Source organism: Stegostoma tigrinum, chromosome 7 (genome assembly GCF_030684315.1).
Source record: "Stegostoma tigrinum isolate sSteTig4 chromosome 7, sSteTig4.hap1, whole genome shotgun sequence".
NCBI classification, from domain to species: domain Eukaryota; kingdom Metazoa; phylum Chordata; class Chondrichthyes; order Orectolobiformes; family Stegostomatidae; genus Stegostoma; species Stegostoma tigrinum.
The window spans coordinates 23,016,989-23,030,185 of record NC_081360.1 but is presented as its reverse complement, the minus strand read 5'-3'; the positions used below and the strand labels follow the sequence as shown (position 1 = coordinate 23,030,185).

Here is a 13,197-nt window from a genome sequence, read left to right as displayed (position 1 = left end):
ATACCAGAAAGGTGACGGCCGCTGGCTTCCACTTCCCAAAGTTGATTTGTCACTTTTCACAGACTGTTTTGCTGGGTTAGGGCTGCTACAAGTAAGTTGGAAAGTGGGGTGGGGGTGAAGCGGAGTGCAAGTTCGGACAGATGCAGCGGGAATTCGGATGTGTCTGAAAAGGAGGGAAAGCATTATCTCTGCAAAGGAAGCCAGCCTGGAAGACCGGTTTGCAAACCTCCGCGCCGCGCAGGCTCGAGGCCGGTGGGCGCGCCTCGGGGCCGCGCGCGGCGTCCGTCCATTGTGCGTTCGGTGGCGCCGGGAGCGCGCCACGGGCTCGCGCGGGACGGTCGCCGATTGTGTCGATGAGGCGGGAGGGAGCGCAGACTGTCTTCGGGGATACAGTGTGATTGCTTCTCAGTGTTAACATTGTATCCAGCTTCAGGGAATTGCAACAGACTGCCAGCCAACTCCAACCCGAAAAATGGATCAGGAGCTCCAGGTTGGAGTTTCAGTTCTTATCCCCACCCCTCTTCTGCAATGTGCTTTCAGCCTGAGGAAACCGTGAAGGAAGGGGGAGTCAGGGGGATTGAGGAAACAGAGGGAGAACGGAAAGTGAGTTCACATGAGAAGGTGGGTGGGGGTTTGGAGGGAGGGAGAGCGAGTGGAAGGGAGGCATGGAAGGTGAAAAGCGAGAGTGCACACGGGAGAGGAGCAGAGTGGGGAGATCGAGTGGAGAGTAGGGGTTTGAGTGGGGGAGAAGTGGGCGATTGGGGTGGGAGTAAGGGTGAAGGGGGAGGGGGCATTGGGAGGTGCATACAGGTGCATTAACGACAGGGGTCAATGAGATGGAAAGAGTAGTTTGGGGAGGAGGGAGTGAGTAGTGGGCTGAGGTGCACTTAGGAGGGCTTCTGACAGAACGGGAGCTGGGGAGGATGAGAGGGATTGAGAAGGTGAGGATCAGTGTAAGTGGGGAAAGTTTTGGGGAGGGGGAAGAGTGAGGGGCCCATTCTTTCAGAAGTTGACCACTGATTGTGTTGACCTCAGATGGTGAGTCTGAATTTGCCATTGTTTCCAGTTTGTTGAGAGCTGAGCTTGTGTTGCCTCTATTGTCGTGGTGCAAGCTAAGGTGAGCAGCACAGAGCTGTGGCTGGCTCCTGGGCCTCACTTAAACTTTGTGTAAGTGAATGGACTTCTGACAACTATAATTCCACTGTTCTCCAGGCTTTATTCTTGGATGTTGAAAATAGGGTACAGTATCCTTCATTGCTACCATTCAAACATGTTCTTGAGCCCTGTCTCCCTTCTGCACGTCATGGTAAAAAATATGTGCCCTTCTGTTTAATTTTTAGTAAAGCTAATAATTCATTAATTGTAGCAAATTTTTAACTAATGCTAATTTGGGTGATAAATTTGTTGCCCGTGGTGCATTCAGTATGTCAGGTATTGCTGTTCCAATCATGCTAAATTGTACAGAAATACAGTTTTTGTGACTTAAGTTTTATTTTCAAAATTCAAAATGAATTTATTTTTATCATCCAATAGAATTGGATTTAAACATACTTTTCAGTTTGTTGCAATAAATCTCTCATGGTTAACAGATGCAGCTGGAATGTTTTGCCCACCCATATGGAAACAGATCTGTTAATGGTGCTTGTCTATGTTTCTTCATAGTGTGTAGCTGATAGTCACGGAGTTTGATAACAGGGTACACTATGCTAAAAAGAGAAAGCTATCCGGTGTCTTAATTTTCTAACCTGTAAACTTAATTCAGCCTGTATCAGTCTGAATGCAAAGACCAGCATTGCAGTGCACTTTAAATCAGTTCTGATTTTTTGATTTGACCCTTTGCGATCACAAACTTGGGTAGGTTGGTGTGGGGTATTGAGGAGAAAGAAAATATTAGCTGCTTGATGCCATAATATTAGTGAGGGTGGACTTGCTCGATGCTGCAGTTTGTCACTTTGCTGTTGCCTTACGTCCTGTGCCGGTGATCAGAAGGAGAAAGTAGCAGTTCCCAGAACTTCTAAGGAGCTCTGTGGGCTATAGCTGTTAAATCTGCATCCTACTGAATGGCTGGCCACTACAAGAATTCAGGATCTGCCTCATATGGGACTATGTCCAAAGAAAGCAGGGGAATAGAATAGTAATTTTAAGAACAAAAACAAAGTTGCTGGAAAAGCTCATCAGGTCTGGCAGCATCTGTGAAGGAGGAAACAGAGTTAACATTTTGGGTCCAGTGACCCTTCCTCAGAACTGTAATTTCTCAGTAATTTTCCTCAGTAATTTTAACATTGCATGCACCAAAAGTCTTAGGGATATGAAAGCAAAACATGCGGTTGTTGGACACCTGAGATAAAAACAGTGTGTTGAAAATACTGAGCGGGTCAGACCACAGTAGTGGAGTATTTCAGGTCAACGGTGGGCCCTTATTTTGTCTGAGTGATATAATCAAGGTGCCACATTTGAATACTGTAACATTGGAATTGCAGCGTGATGTGCGTATTTATATAAAACTGCCTACCCTGAGCATTAATTGCCACCTTTGCTGTTGTTAAAATGGTAATTGGAGCTACAGTGGGCCACCATGGTTTGGTTTCAAAAGCACAGTGAGGTATCATCCTGTAAATGTCATGCTCTAAATATTCACCAGGGCTAGACCAGCCTTTCTAATGGCACCATTCATACCCAAGTGACTGTGAATTTTCCAGCCCATTTTGATTTGGATTCTGTTTAGTTTGTAGAATTTTTAAAAAATGGAGGAGGGCAGCTTTTTACAAAGAAAAAGATGGTAATTAGTAGATGAGGCAGAGATTGGCTGACTTCAGTTTCACCACAATAATCTTTTCCTGCCGTTACAATCCCTCTATCGGTGCATCTCTTGCTTTTTGCAATGTGTTTTAAAGCAACAGCTTTCAGGCGGCAGATGATGTACATTGCACAGGGTCACTACCTGCGGGCATGTCGATGTGCTTTTGCTTGTTCTCGACAAAGCTGTCGTAGCATGATGTAGCCAAGAAAACATGCCAGTATTGCCAGAAGTACAGACAGTTAAAAGCGCATAAATAAGGTCACAGGGAATTGTAATCCTGCTGACCCAATCACCCCCCACCATACCATACCATTTAATTTTAGTCTTGTGGCCTCTAAAATTGTAAACATGCAGAGAAGAGCACAAGCAGGGAAATTTGGTTAGCATTTGCCCTTCATTTTCTGAATTTGTATTCACTGGCGTACTCCCAAAGACCTCTTGACATAATTTCTGACAGCAAAGTGGTACAGTCCTTTCAGAAGCAGGAACTAGGAACTGGAGGAGGCCATTCAGCCTCTGCAGCCTGTTTTGCTGACATTTAATGAGATTGTGACTGATTTGTGACCTAACTCCGTGTGCATTTTGCCCCACACATCTCAGTACTTTGGGTTAACAAAAATCAGCCTGTCTCAGATTTAAAATTAAAAATACAGGGAGGTAATGATCTAATGGTATTGTCATTGGACTGTTAATCCAGTGACCAAGATAATGTCCCAGTTTCAAAACTTGTCATGGCACGTGGTGGAATTTAAATTCAATAAAAATATGGAATTAAGAGTTTAATGATCATTTAAACCATTGTTGATTGTCAAAAAAGCCAGTCACGTTCACTTATATCCTTTGGGGAAGGAAAGTGCCATCCTAGCCTGGTCTGGCCTTCATGTGACTCCAGACCCACAGCAATATGGTTGACTCTTAATTGCCCTCTGGGTAATTAGGGATGGGCAATAAATGTTGGCCTCGCCAGTGACAACACATTCCATTGAAGAATTTTTAAAAATTGTCAAGCCTCATTTGTCATTTGGAAAGAGATCTTGAAACTTACAACCAGCCATAGCATGTAGAAGTGATGCTCCGTTCTTTCCTGAATGGTCTAGCTCCAGTACGTAAACTAGGCTTTTAGCCCAAGACCAGTATTTCCCAAGGGACGGGTGCCATAACGTGAAATTTTGAGTGTGTACAGTAGCCATTGCTGCCCCAGAGTTGAGCTCTGATCAAACTTAAAGTGGTGTGCTCCCCCTCTAACTGGCCTGTGCTCTCACATCTGCACCCCACCCCTCACCGCGCCCCCTCCCCCGACCCTCCATGCCACTTTTTTTGAGGGCTCATGATGATTTTCATGTCTCAAGTGATGTTGCAGTGCAAATAAAATCTGGCAAACTCTGTCCTAAAGTTATCTCGCCTGTAGAAATATTTTCCCTCCATCTGTCCTCAGTTCGCTTTATTGTCATTGAAAACTTCAATCAAATCATCCCATCACCTTCAAAATCTCAGAGTTTACAACCCTAGTTTGTGCACTGTATTGTCTCTTTGTAATTTATCCCTTGGAGTCCAGGTATTATTCTGATAAATGTACACTGTCCTACCTCCACACCCTGAGGTACCCAGAAATAAACACAATACTTACTCCGAGTGTGCTTTGTATTGTTGAAGCATGACTTCCAGCCCTAGGAATAGTAAGAACTGCAGTTGCTGGAGTCAGAGATAGCACAGTGTGGAGCTGGAGGAGCACAGCAGGCCAGGCAGCATCAGACGAGCAGGAAAGTTGACATTTTTGGTCAGTACTCTTCTTCAGAAACGTCAACTTTCCTGCTCCTCTGATGCTGCCTGGCCTGCTTTGTTCCTCCAGCACCACACTGTTTTCTCTCCTTCTAACCCTATTCTTGTTTTAAAAGCTAGCACTCTGACCTTCATTCTTTTGTTTTTCTGTGCTTATCAATGGCATTGTGATCATCCGTGTGCCTGGATACGCTCGCTGCTGTGTTCCGTCCACTAGTCTCCTAAACTAGGGTGGCATGGTGGCTCACTGGTTAGCACTGCAGCCTCAGCGCCAGGGACCTGGGTTCAATTCTAGCCTCGGGTAACTGTGTGTGTGGAGTTTGCACATTCTCCCTGTGTCTGCGTGGGTTTCCTCCGGGTGCTCCGGTTTCCTCCCCCAGTCCAAAGATGCGCAGGCTAGGTGGATTGGCCATGCTAAATTGCCCGTAGTGTTCAGGGGTGTGTGGGTTATAGGGGGATGGATCTGGGTGGGATGCTTCAAGGGGCGGTGTGGACTTGTTGGGCTGAAGGGCCTGTTTCCATACTGTAGGGAATCTAATCTAAATCCCTCAATTCCTTGCTTTTGAAGTATTGAGCAAGTACTCTTTTCTATAATTTTTGAGCCTAAAGTGAATGATTTCTTCTATGCATGTTTTATGAGTCTAGATTACACTGGGTGTACACATGGTGGCCACGAGGTGATAGAATCAGATTTTCCTATAATTTCTTTGCACAGTTGCCTGTTAGTGTACTGTGGCCTTGATATGAAGATGGATCATTTAGGCTGAAGAGAGGTGCAGAATGGTAGCTGTCATGGCTGATCCCTTACATGTGTGGTAATTAATGCGTTGCTTTGTTGAAGGCTAGCACTGCGGCAATATTGCAGTTTCTTTTCCAAATGCAACTTCCTCCTTTTTTTGTTGTTGTGTCTAGTTTCGAAGGCATAACCAACTCCCATTAACAGGAAATGTTCAGTGCAAATTTTCTTAATTGCTCAGTCTCATTAGATTAATTTTTCACATTGCTCTTTGATTTCGACCTTAGACATTGTTGATGTGGTGGTTGGCTTTTCTGGGTCCCTCAGCTCACTGCCCATGCCTCACTTGACTATTAAAGCCACAAGAGAAGTGTGGAGAGACAGGAGAGTACGGCTAAAACCTAATTGTGGAATTGTATGAGACAGAATGGGAGGTCATTTGACCTCTTGTGCTTGTATCACCCCTATGAGAAAAGCTATTTTCAGTCTCACTGGCGTACTCTTTTCCTCATGCCGTTGCAAATTTTTTGCTTTCCTGCAGTTGTCCCCAAGCCTAGGGTGGGGGCAATCAGCGTTGTTGCCGTGACACCACCTGGAATGTGTGGATATCTGATGAAGGCAAGTTTTGTCTCGGTTGTGGTCCCCTGTGGAATAGCACTCCTGATGCTCTGTGCAGTCAGCATGAGTCAGCACCTTTCAGATGAAAGGTGGTGGGGACAGTGAGGTTTGTTGCTGTTTTTAGTAACATGCACCCGTATTAATAGATTTCTATTCCATTGGGCACTTGCAACCCTTGCAAAGCTGCAGCTACTGACAGTGCTCTCACTGTTATACTGGACAGTGAACTACAGTGGAAACCCTGTGCTCTTCTATCTTTTTGTTTTCGACTGCTATCCTTACCAGTACACAGATCTGAGAGAATCCAGAAAGCCTAGTTAAATTTGGCACCCAGTTAATTTTGGAGTTCACCCCAGCGTATTTAAGTAAGGTCAGGAGAGAACCAATCGTGAGTGCAGCATGCCTACTGGTTTTCATAAGGATTTCAGAAGCCCCAAGTAAAATATGGGCCTCCTTCAGTGACTAGTGCGCATTCTTTTCATTTTTGCTAAGTGGGTCCGTGGCCCCCCTATCAATTATCAGTGATAAGAGCTGTAGATTAATCCAGGATAGTTTGGCTGGCTAGAGCAGAAGACTGTAACAGAGAACAGTTGCCTACAGGCAAAGAACTTCGGCATGTTGTAAACATTTAACTTATTGGCTTTGGAACTACCCAAAATGCTGTCAATTATGGTTAGAAAACTGTAAGCTGTTCCTATTTTATTATACCCTTTGGCTAAGTTAATTTGGAAAACAACGGAAATATTTGTCAGTTGTGAGAGCCCAAGCAGAGATTCTTAATGGAAGCTTCTGTCAACTAGATTTTATTTCTTTCTGCTGATTTCAGATGCTTCAGTCCTTCTGGAAAAAAATTAGAATGTGAAATACATAAATCATGGGGTACTGTTGAGCTCAAAATAGCTCAGTAAGTAATACCTCAAACTCCTCATGATTTGTTGGAAAAGGCTCTGCTGCCAGATTACTGATATGAGTTTTTTTTCCCCAGACTATGCTTTGGTTTTCCAGAAGTTTGTCTCGATTAGCTTCAGTGCTCAATAAAGAGATGGATTAGTGGGAATCCAGTCAGCATGTATTCTGTCCTCACTTCTGGGATGTGTGGATATCTGTGTGAAGACATGTCCCATCTAAGTAAGGGTAGCTTACTCAGCCCTTGCAAAGCTGCAGCTACTGACTGTGATCTCACTGTTCACTGGCTAGTGAACTGCAATGGGGAACCTCATACTGTTCTGTCGTTTCATTTTCGACTCCTATCCTCACCAGTACACAGCTAGATCGGAGAGAATCCAGAAAGGATAGCATACACACTGGAGTCAGTACAAATAGGCAACTCTGTCTAAGAGAGGAATAAATCTTGGAGGAGGGGAGGGCAAGTCATTTTGCTGTTTTTAATCATGACATCTTTGTTTGTTATACACTCTACTGAACCCAGTTGTAGAAGTCAGCGCTGCAGAAGTTGGGATACGCTAAAACGTGAATCCAGTCTCTTGAAGGAGCTAATTAAGTTCTTTGAAGTGAGTAGCATGTTATCTGCTTCCACCACAATTACGGGGGGCAGAGTGTGTGCTGCCTCTGCTGTTGAAGACTTTATAACCCTGTAGGTACTTGCCTCTGTTAGAGAATACGGCCAAGACAAGGCTTTCTATTCAGTTGTCTGAATTAGGAAAGGAGGCAGAGAGGGCTTGGAAGTGGGACATCAAGCAGACCATCTATAGGACCACCAAGCCGCATGTTCAGAGAGCAACAAGTGGGAGCCCATTGCTGATGTCAGCAACAACACACGCGCCCGTGTCTTTGGGTGCTGAATTCCAGGCGCACATTGATAAGGGCAGCACCACAGACCTCCTATAACAGGACTGTGGCAGGCAATAGCGTTGGAGCAAATACCCTTCAAGACAACTGGACTGCTAAATGTCAGGAAAAATGTGCAATATGTAACAGCTGGCAGTGTGCTTCAAAGCAAGAATCGAACCTCGCCAGATATTTTAAAAACAGATAAATTTTGTTCCTGCATTTGCTGTTGAAGGAACCCATTGTCTGGCCAGCACTTTGAGTTTACTGCTGGTGCTTTGTTGCTGTACAAGTAAATAAAGGTAGCTAAGGAAACTTGCAAGAATTAAATGTTTGATTTCAGTTTTTGCAACATTTCCTTCTTGTACTTTGTATTTCTATTTTAAAATGCTATAAGGCAATTGAAATTACACTTGGCTGCTTGCAACCTGCAACCATCATAGTTTTTTCCTTGACATCACAGCTGCATGGGTAGTCAATGAGTTCCTGAGCATGAGAAGGAATGCATGAATGGGACAGAAATGGATGAATAAAGCCTTTCTTTCAGAAATTACTGGTCTGTTATGCACGTTATTGGAAAACACTGCATCACATTGGTTAGCTGCTTTCCATTATCATTTGCCCTAGCCAGCACCTATCTTCCATACACATCTGAAGAGCATAAATAATAAGAGCTAGTGTCGGTCATTCAGTCCTTAAAGCTTGCTGTGCATGTCCGTAAGATCACCTTCTGTCTTAACTTCACCTTACTGCACCATCCCATATCCCTTTGATCCCCTAGATATCAAAAGATTTGTGGATACTAGCTTCACTGTACCTGATGACTGAGCATCGGCTGCTTTCAAGTAGACAATTTTAAATATTCACAGCTCTTAGAATGAAGAAATTTCTTCTCATCTCAGTCCTAAATTGCATACTACATTTTCTGATACCAATCTCATTTTTAGGTTCCCTTACCATCAGAACTATTTTCTCCCTGCCATTTCTTGCCCCTTAAGAATCTTGTATGCTTTAAGGTCACTTCTCATTCCTACAAATCCCTGAGAATGGAGAGTTAGCCCAGTCAATTATGCATAGGACAACCCTGTTTTACCAGGCACCAGTCTTGTGAAATAACAAAGCGTGGAGCTGGATGAACGCAGCAGGCCAGGCAGCATCAGAGGAGCAGGAAAACTGAAGTTTTGTGCCTGGACCCTTCTTCAGAAATGAGGGAGGGGAAGGGGTCTCTGAAATAAACAGAGAGAGGGGAAAGTGGTGATAGAGGGTGGATGTGGAGAAGATAGGTGGAGAGAAGACAGGTCAAGGATGTGGGGGTGAAGATGGTAGAGGTGAGTGTAAGTAGGAAGTTGGGGTTGGTCAGTGAGGTAGGAGGAGTGGATAGGTGGGAGAGAAGGCGGGCAGAGCAGGAGCCGGGGACGAGGGAGGGGGGCTGGTCTTGGGATGAGGTCGGGGTGGGGAGATATCGAAGCTCGTAAGGACCACATTTAGACCATGGCGTTGTAGGGTTCCAACAAAGACCCTTTATTCCATGAGTTCATTTCACCAGGTGTGCTGTGTGCAATTGTAGTTAGATTTCTTTCCTCCTTGATCACCTTTTATTTGCTACAAGGATCTACCAGCAATTGTACCATTGCATGAAATCAGGGAGGAGTCATGCAGCTAGTTGTACTGTCATGGTGAAATGACCAGTCAAGTGGGAGTTTGTTGGAAATAATTAAGGTTTTTAAAGTGACAAAAGAAACTCTGATGTTTTATTTTCAAGCACCACATCCTGTTTGGCCCTCAACACTTTCAGCCCGAGGCAGCGCATTTATCAGCTGAAAGTTGGAAGATTGTTTCTGGACAGTATTCCAGTGTTGGCTGTCCCATAACCTAATCAAATCCATATAGTTAGTAGTGTTACCCTTCTGTCAGAGTCAGCTAGTGATTGATTGATTTGACCTCTTACCTCAGATTACTTCACCTCAGCATGATTTGTTTTTTTTTGTTGCCTATCAAATGAAACTATTCCCCGAAAAGTTGGATTTGTGGCCTGTATAATTTGACATAGACTCGTGGGGATCTGGAACTCATAGAGACAGACAGTTTTCTACATATTTAACGAGTATGTGGTTATGCACTTGAAGTGTTGTAAACTGTAGGGTTACCAACCAAGAGTTGGAAACAACGATTAGGCTAGATGGTTACTTTTCTGCTGATATGAGTATGATGGGCCGAATAGCCGCCTTCTATGTCATAACTTCCTATGATTACTTCAAAATGTTGTATTCCACTTGTTGAAAACTGAAAAATAGAGTTCTAGAACATGTAACGAGGAATGTGTTTGAAAGGAGATTTGAAAGTACAAAGTTCTGCGAAATATAATAAACATAGTAAGATAAACAGTGCTTTGATGCTTGAAAAACTGGTATGACACGGGCAGAACTTCAGTGAGCACAATTTGACATTGAATTAAATGCATTCACCGGCCAAAGAAATTGTGTTTCAGCCCAGTGTTGTGCTTGTAAATGTTTCTGTTTGCCTCTGCCTGCATTTATGAATTACATAGTCCCTAGTTTAGTTTGTACATTCAATAAACCCAGACTGAGGAATTGAAATTGTGTTGAAGGGTTGAGTAAAACTCGTTTTTCTTACTGAATGTATGAATACAAGGTCGCCGAAAAGTTATTTTCTTGCATTGTATATCAGGATGGGGCAGAATCATGCAGCCATGTTTGTTTGCACTTTGTTGTCTGGGAATTGTTTCAGATGTGAAGTATACTCTTGAGATTTGATTTGGTTTATCCTGGATTGGTTTTCTATGAGGGCTGAGTGTGTTTATACTGATGGTACAAGGCCAGGTGAAAGATATAACACATCCTTAAGTTATCAGTGTAAACAGGGAATGTTTTGAATTTGGAAAGAGATTTTGTGGTAATTCATTAGTTCAATTTAAGTAATTACAATGGCCAGTTGTGGGGTGAACAGAATTTCTTTCAGTCCACATTCCCAGTTCTCTACTTAGTGTATCTCCTGGTTTGACATGTTAACTTGCTTGCAGATATTTGATTTGTGGATTATTGGTGCTGCATGTGATTTCTCATTCCCACAGAATTTACAGTACGCAATGCCCCATCATAATTCAACTTCAATTTTTGCCACATTAGAGGTTCTTCCCCCCCCCCATGCATTGTTTCATGCCTATATTTCTAAGCTCTGTTGTGCTCATGCCACCACTCTTCTCCCCCTTTGAAACCCAGACTCTCTGCCTTCCCAATCTCATTTTAAATCATTCTTTCTCACCTTCTGTACTAAACTACTCCTCATCCACAATAATTACAATTGCCAACTTGTCTCACCTTGCCCCCTCTGTTCTGATTCTGCAGCTACCTTGGCCTCTCAGCTAAATTCTCCTGAACATATTAACGTCCATGACATTTCATATGGCCTGTCTAATCCATACTCTCAGTTGGAAGGCCATTTCTGACCCCTTCTTTTTAGCTGTAATTACTTTCCAATCCTTCTCCTCTCTTAGTCCAACCTGGGGCTTAGAAACTACCGCACTTAGAGCTACATTTTTAAAGTTCCAAACCCTAGTTGTTTGCCTGGATTTGCAAGAAATCCCTTGGATGGATTCTTTTTCATTAAAATTGAGACAGTTTATTCCATTGTCACAACATTCTGACACCCCATCACACCATGACCCTTCCCAGGAAACCAAACTTGCCTAAGCTCCCACTGACCTAACCCTGAGCCTGTGTCTTTCTCTTGTTTTTCTTCTATCCCTTCCTCTCAAGCGCTGTCAAAATTGGGAGACCATCTGTTGACGAGTCAAGCAATAGCCTGACACAGTCATACTCGTAGAACCTTACCGTACAATGTCCCAGCATCCCTTGATATATGTCCTGTCCTGCCATGGCATGGTGATACTGTTGGGAGAGAGTTGCATGGGAGTCCTCAACATTGACTCTGGTCCTTATGAACTCTTATGGCTTCAGGTTAAACATGGGCAAAGAAACCTGTTGATTACCATATATCATATGTCACTGATAATGGAGACAGGACAATCAGATTACCATATGATTTTCTAAAGAAGGGTCTAGACCCGTCAGCTTTCCTGCTCCTCTGATGCTGCTTGGCCTGCTGTGTTCATCTCGGATGAATAATTCTCCAACATCGGCAGTTCCTACTATCTCGAATACCATATATCATCATCTCTGGGCATTTGAAGAAGACATGGAGGTAACACTAACGGAGGCAAGGCCACAGAATGTATTGATTGAGCTGGTCAGGCCCTAAAGGACAAAGCTGCTAGACTGCTTAGCAATCTGCTGGTTGCAGAGGCATCTGTCCACGGCAGTATCTGTAACAGTGACCACTGCATAATCCTTGTGGAAACAAAATCCCAGCTTCACATTGAGAATACCTTACATTGTGTTGTGCGGAACTATCACAGTGCTAAATCAGGCAGACTTTGAGTGGGTCTAGCAACTCGAGACTGGGCTTCCATGACATGCTGTGGGCCATTAACAGCAGCTGAGATATACTCCAGCACAATTTGCAACATCGTTTTCCAGCATATCCCCCAATTACTGTTAAGCCAGGGGATCAACCCTGGTTCAATGGAGAGTGCAGGAAAGCATGCTAGGAGCAACACACCAGGAATACCTAAAAATGAGATGTCTCCTTGCATGTCAGATGGCATAAGCAGCAAGTAATAGACAGAGCTAAACAATCTCACAACCAATGGATCAGGTCTAAGCTCTGCAGTCCTGCCACATCCAGTTGTGATTGGCCATAGACATTTAAACAACTCACTGGAGGAGGAGACTTCACAAATATCCCCATCCTCAACAATGGCAGAGCCCAACACACCCATGCAAAAGATAAGGCCAAAGCATTCAAGAAATCTTCAGCCAGAAGTGCCAAATAGATGGTTGCCAACATCACAGATACCAGTCTTCAGCCAATTCAGTTCAATCCATGCGTTATTAATAAATAGTTGGAGGCATTGGATACTGAAAACACTACGGGTCCTGATATCATTCCAGCAATAGTACTGAAAACTGTGCTGCAGAACTTGCTGCTCCCCTAGCCAAGCTTGCCCAGTACAGTTACAACACTGGTATTTACTTGACAGTGTGGAAAATTGCCCAGGTAGGCCCAATACACAAGATGCAGGAGAAACCCAACCCTTGTAATTACCGCCCCATCAGTCGATTCTCAATCATCAAGAGTGCTTCTTAAGCAGCACCTGCTCAGTGACAGCTAGTTTGGGCTCCTCGAGGGCCACTGAGCTCCTCACCTGATTGCAGCCTGGGTTCAAGCATGGACAAAAGAGCTGAATTCCAGAGGTGAGGTGAGAGTGACAGCCCTTGACATCAAGACCGCAACAAGGATCATAGATCATAGCGAGTTTTGAGAAGATTTGTAGCTCAGGTTGAGGTTCTGGATGTGAGTTTGCTCACTGAGCTGGAAGGTTAGTTTTCAGATGTTT

General features: G+C 43.9%; 1 protein-coding gene across 4 annotated transcripts in view; it reads left to right on the top strand.

Annotated features, from left to right (window-relative positions):
• Positions 1–334: 334 nt before the first annotated feature.
• LOC125454049 (SH3 domain-binding protein 4-like) overlaps positions 335–13,197 on the top strand; it is a 55,283-nt gene continuing 42,420 nt past the window's right edge. For 3 of the 4 annotated variants that reach the window (XM_048534318.2, XM_048534317.2, XM_048534316.2), the window contains exon 1: positions 335–490. The gene's annotated coding sequence lies outside the window, so the exon portion shown is untranslated. Of the gene's footprint in view, positions 491–975; positions 1,039–13,197 lie in introns of those variants that run through there. The other variant, XM_048534319.2, reaches the window with a different exon arrangement.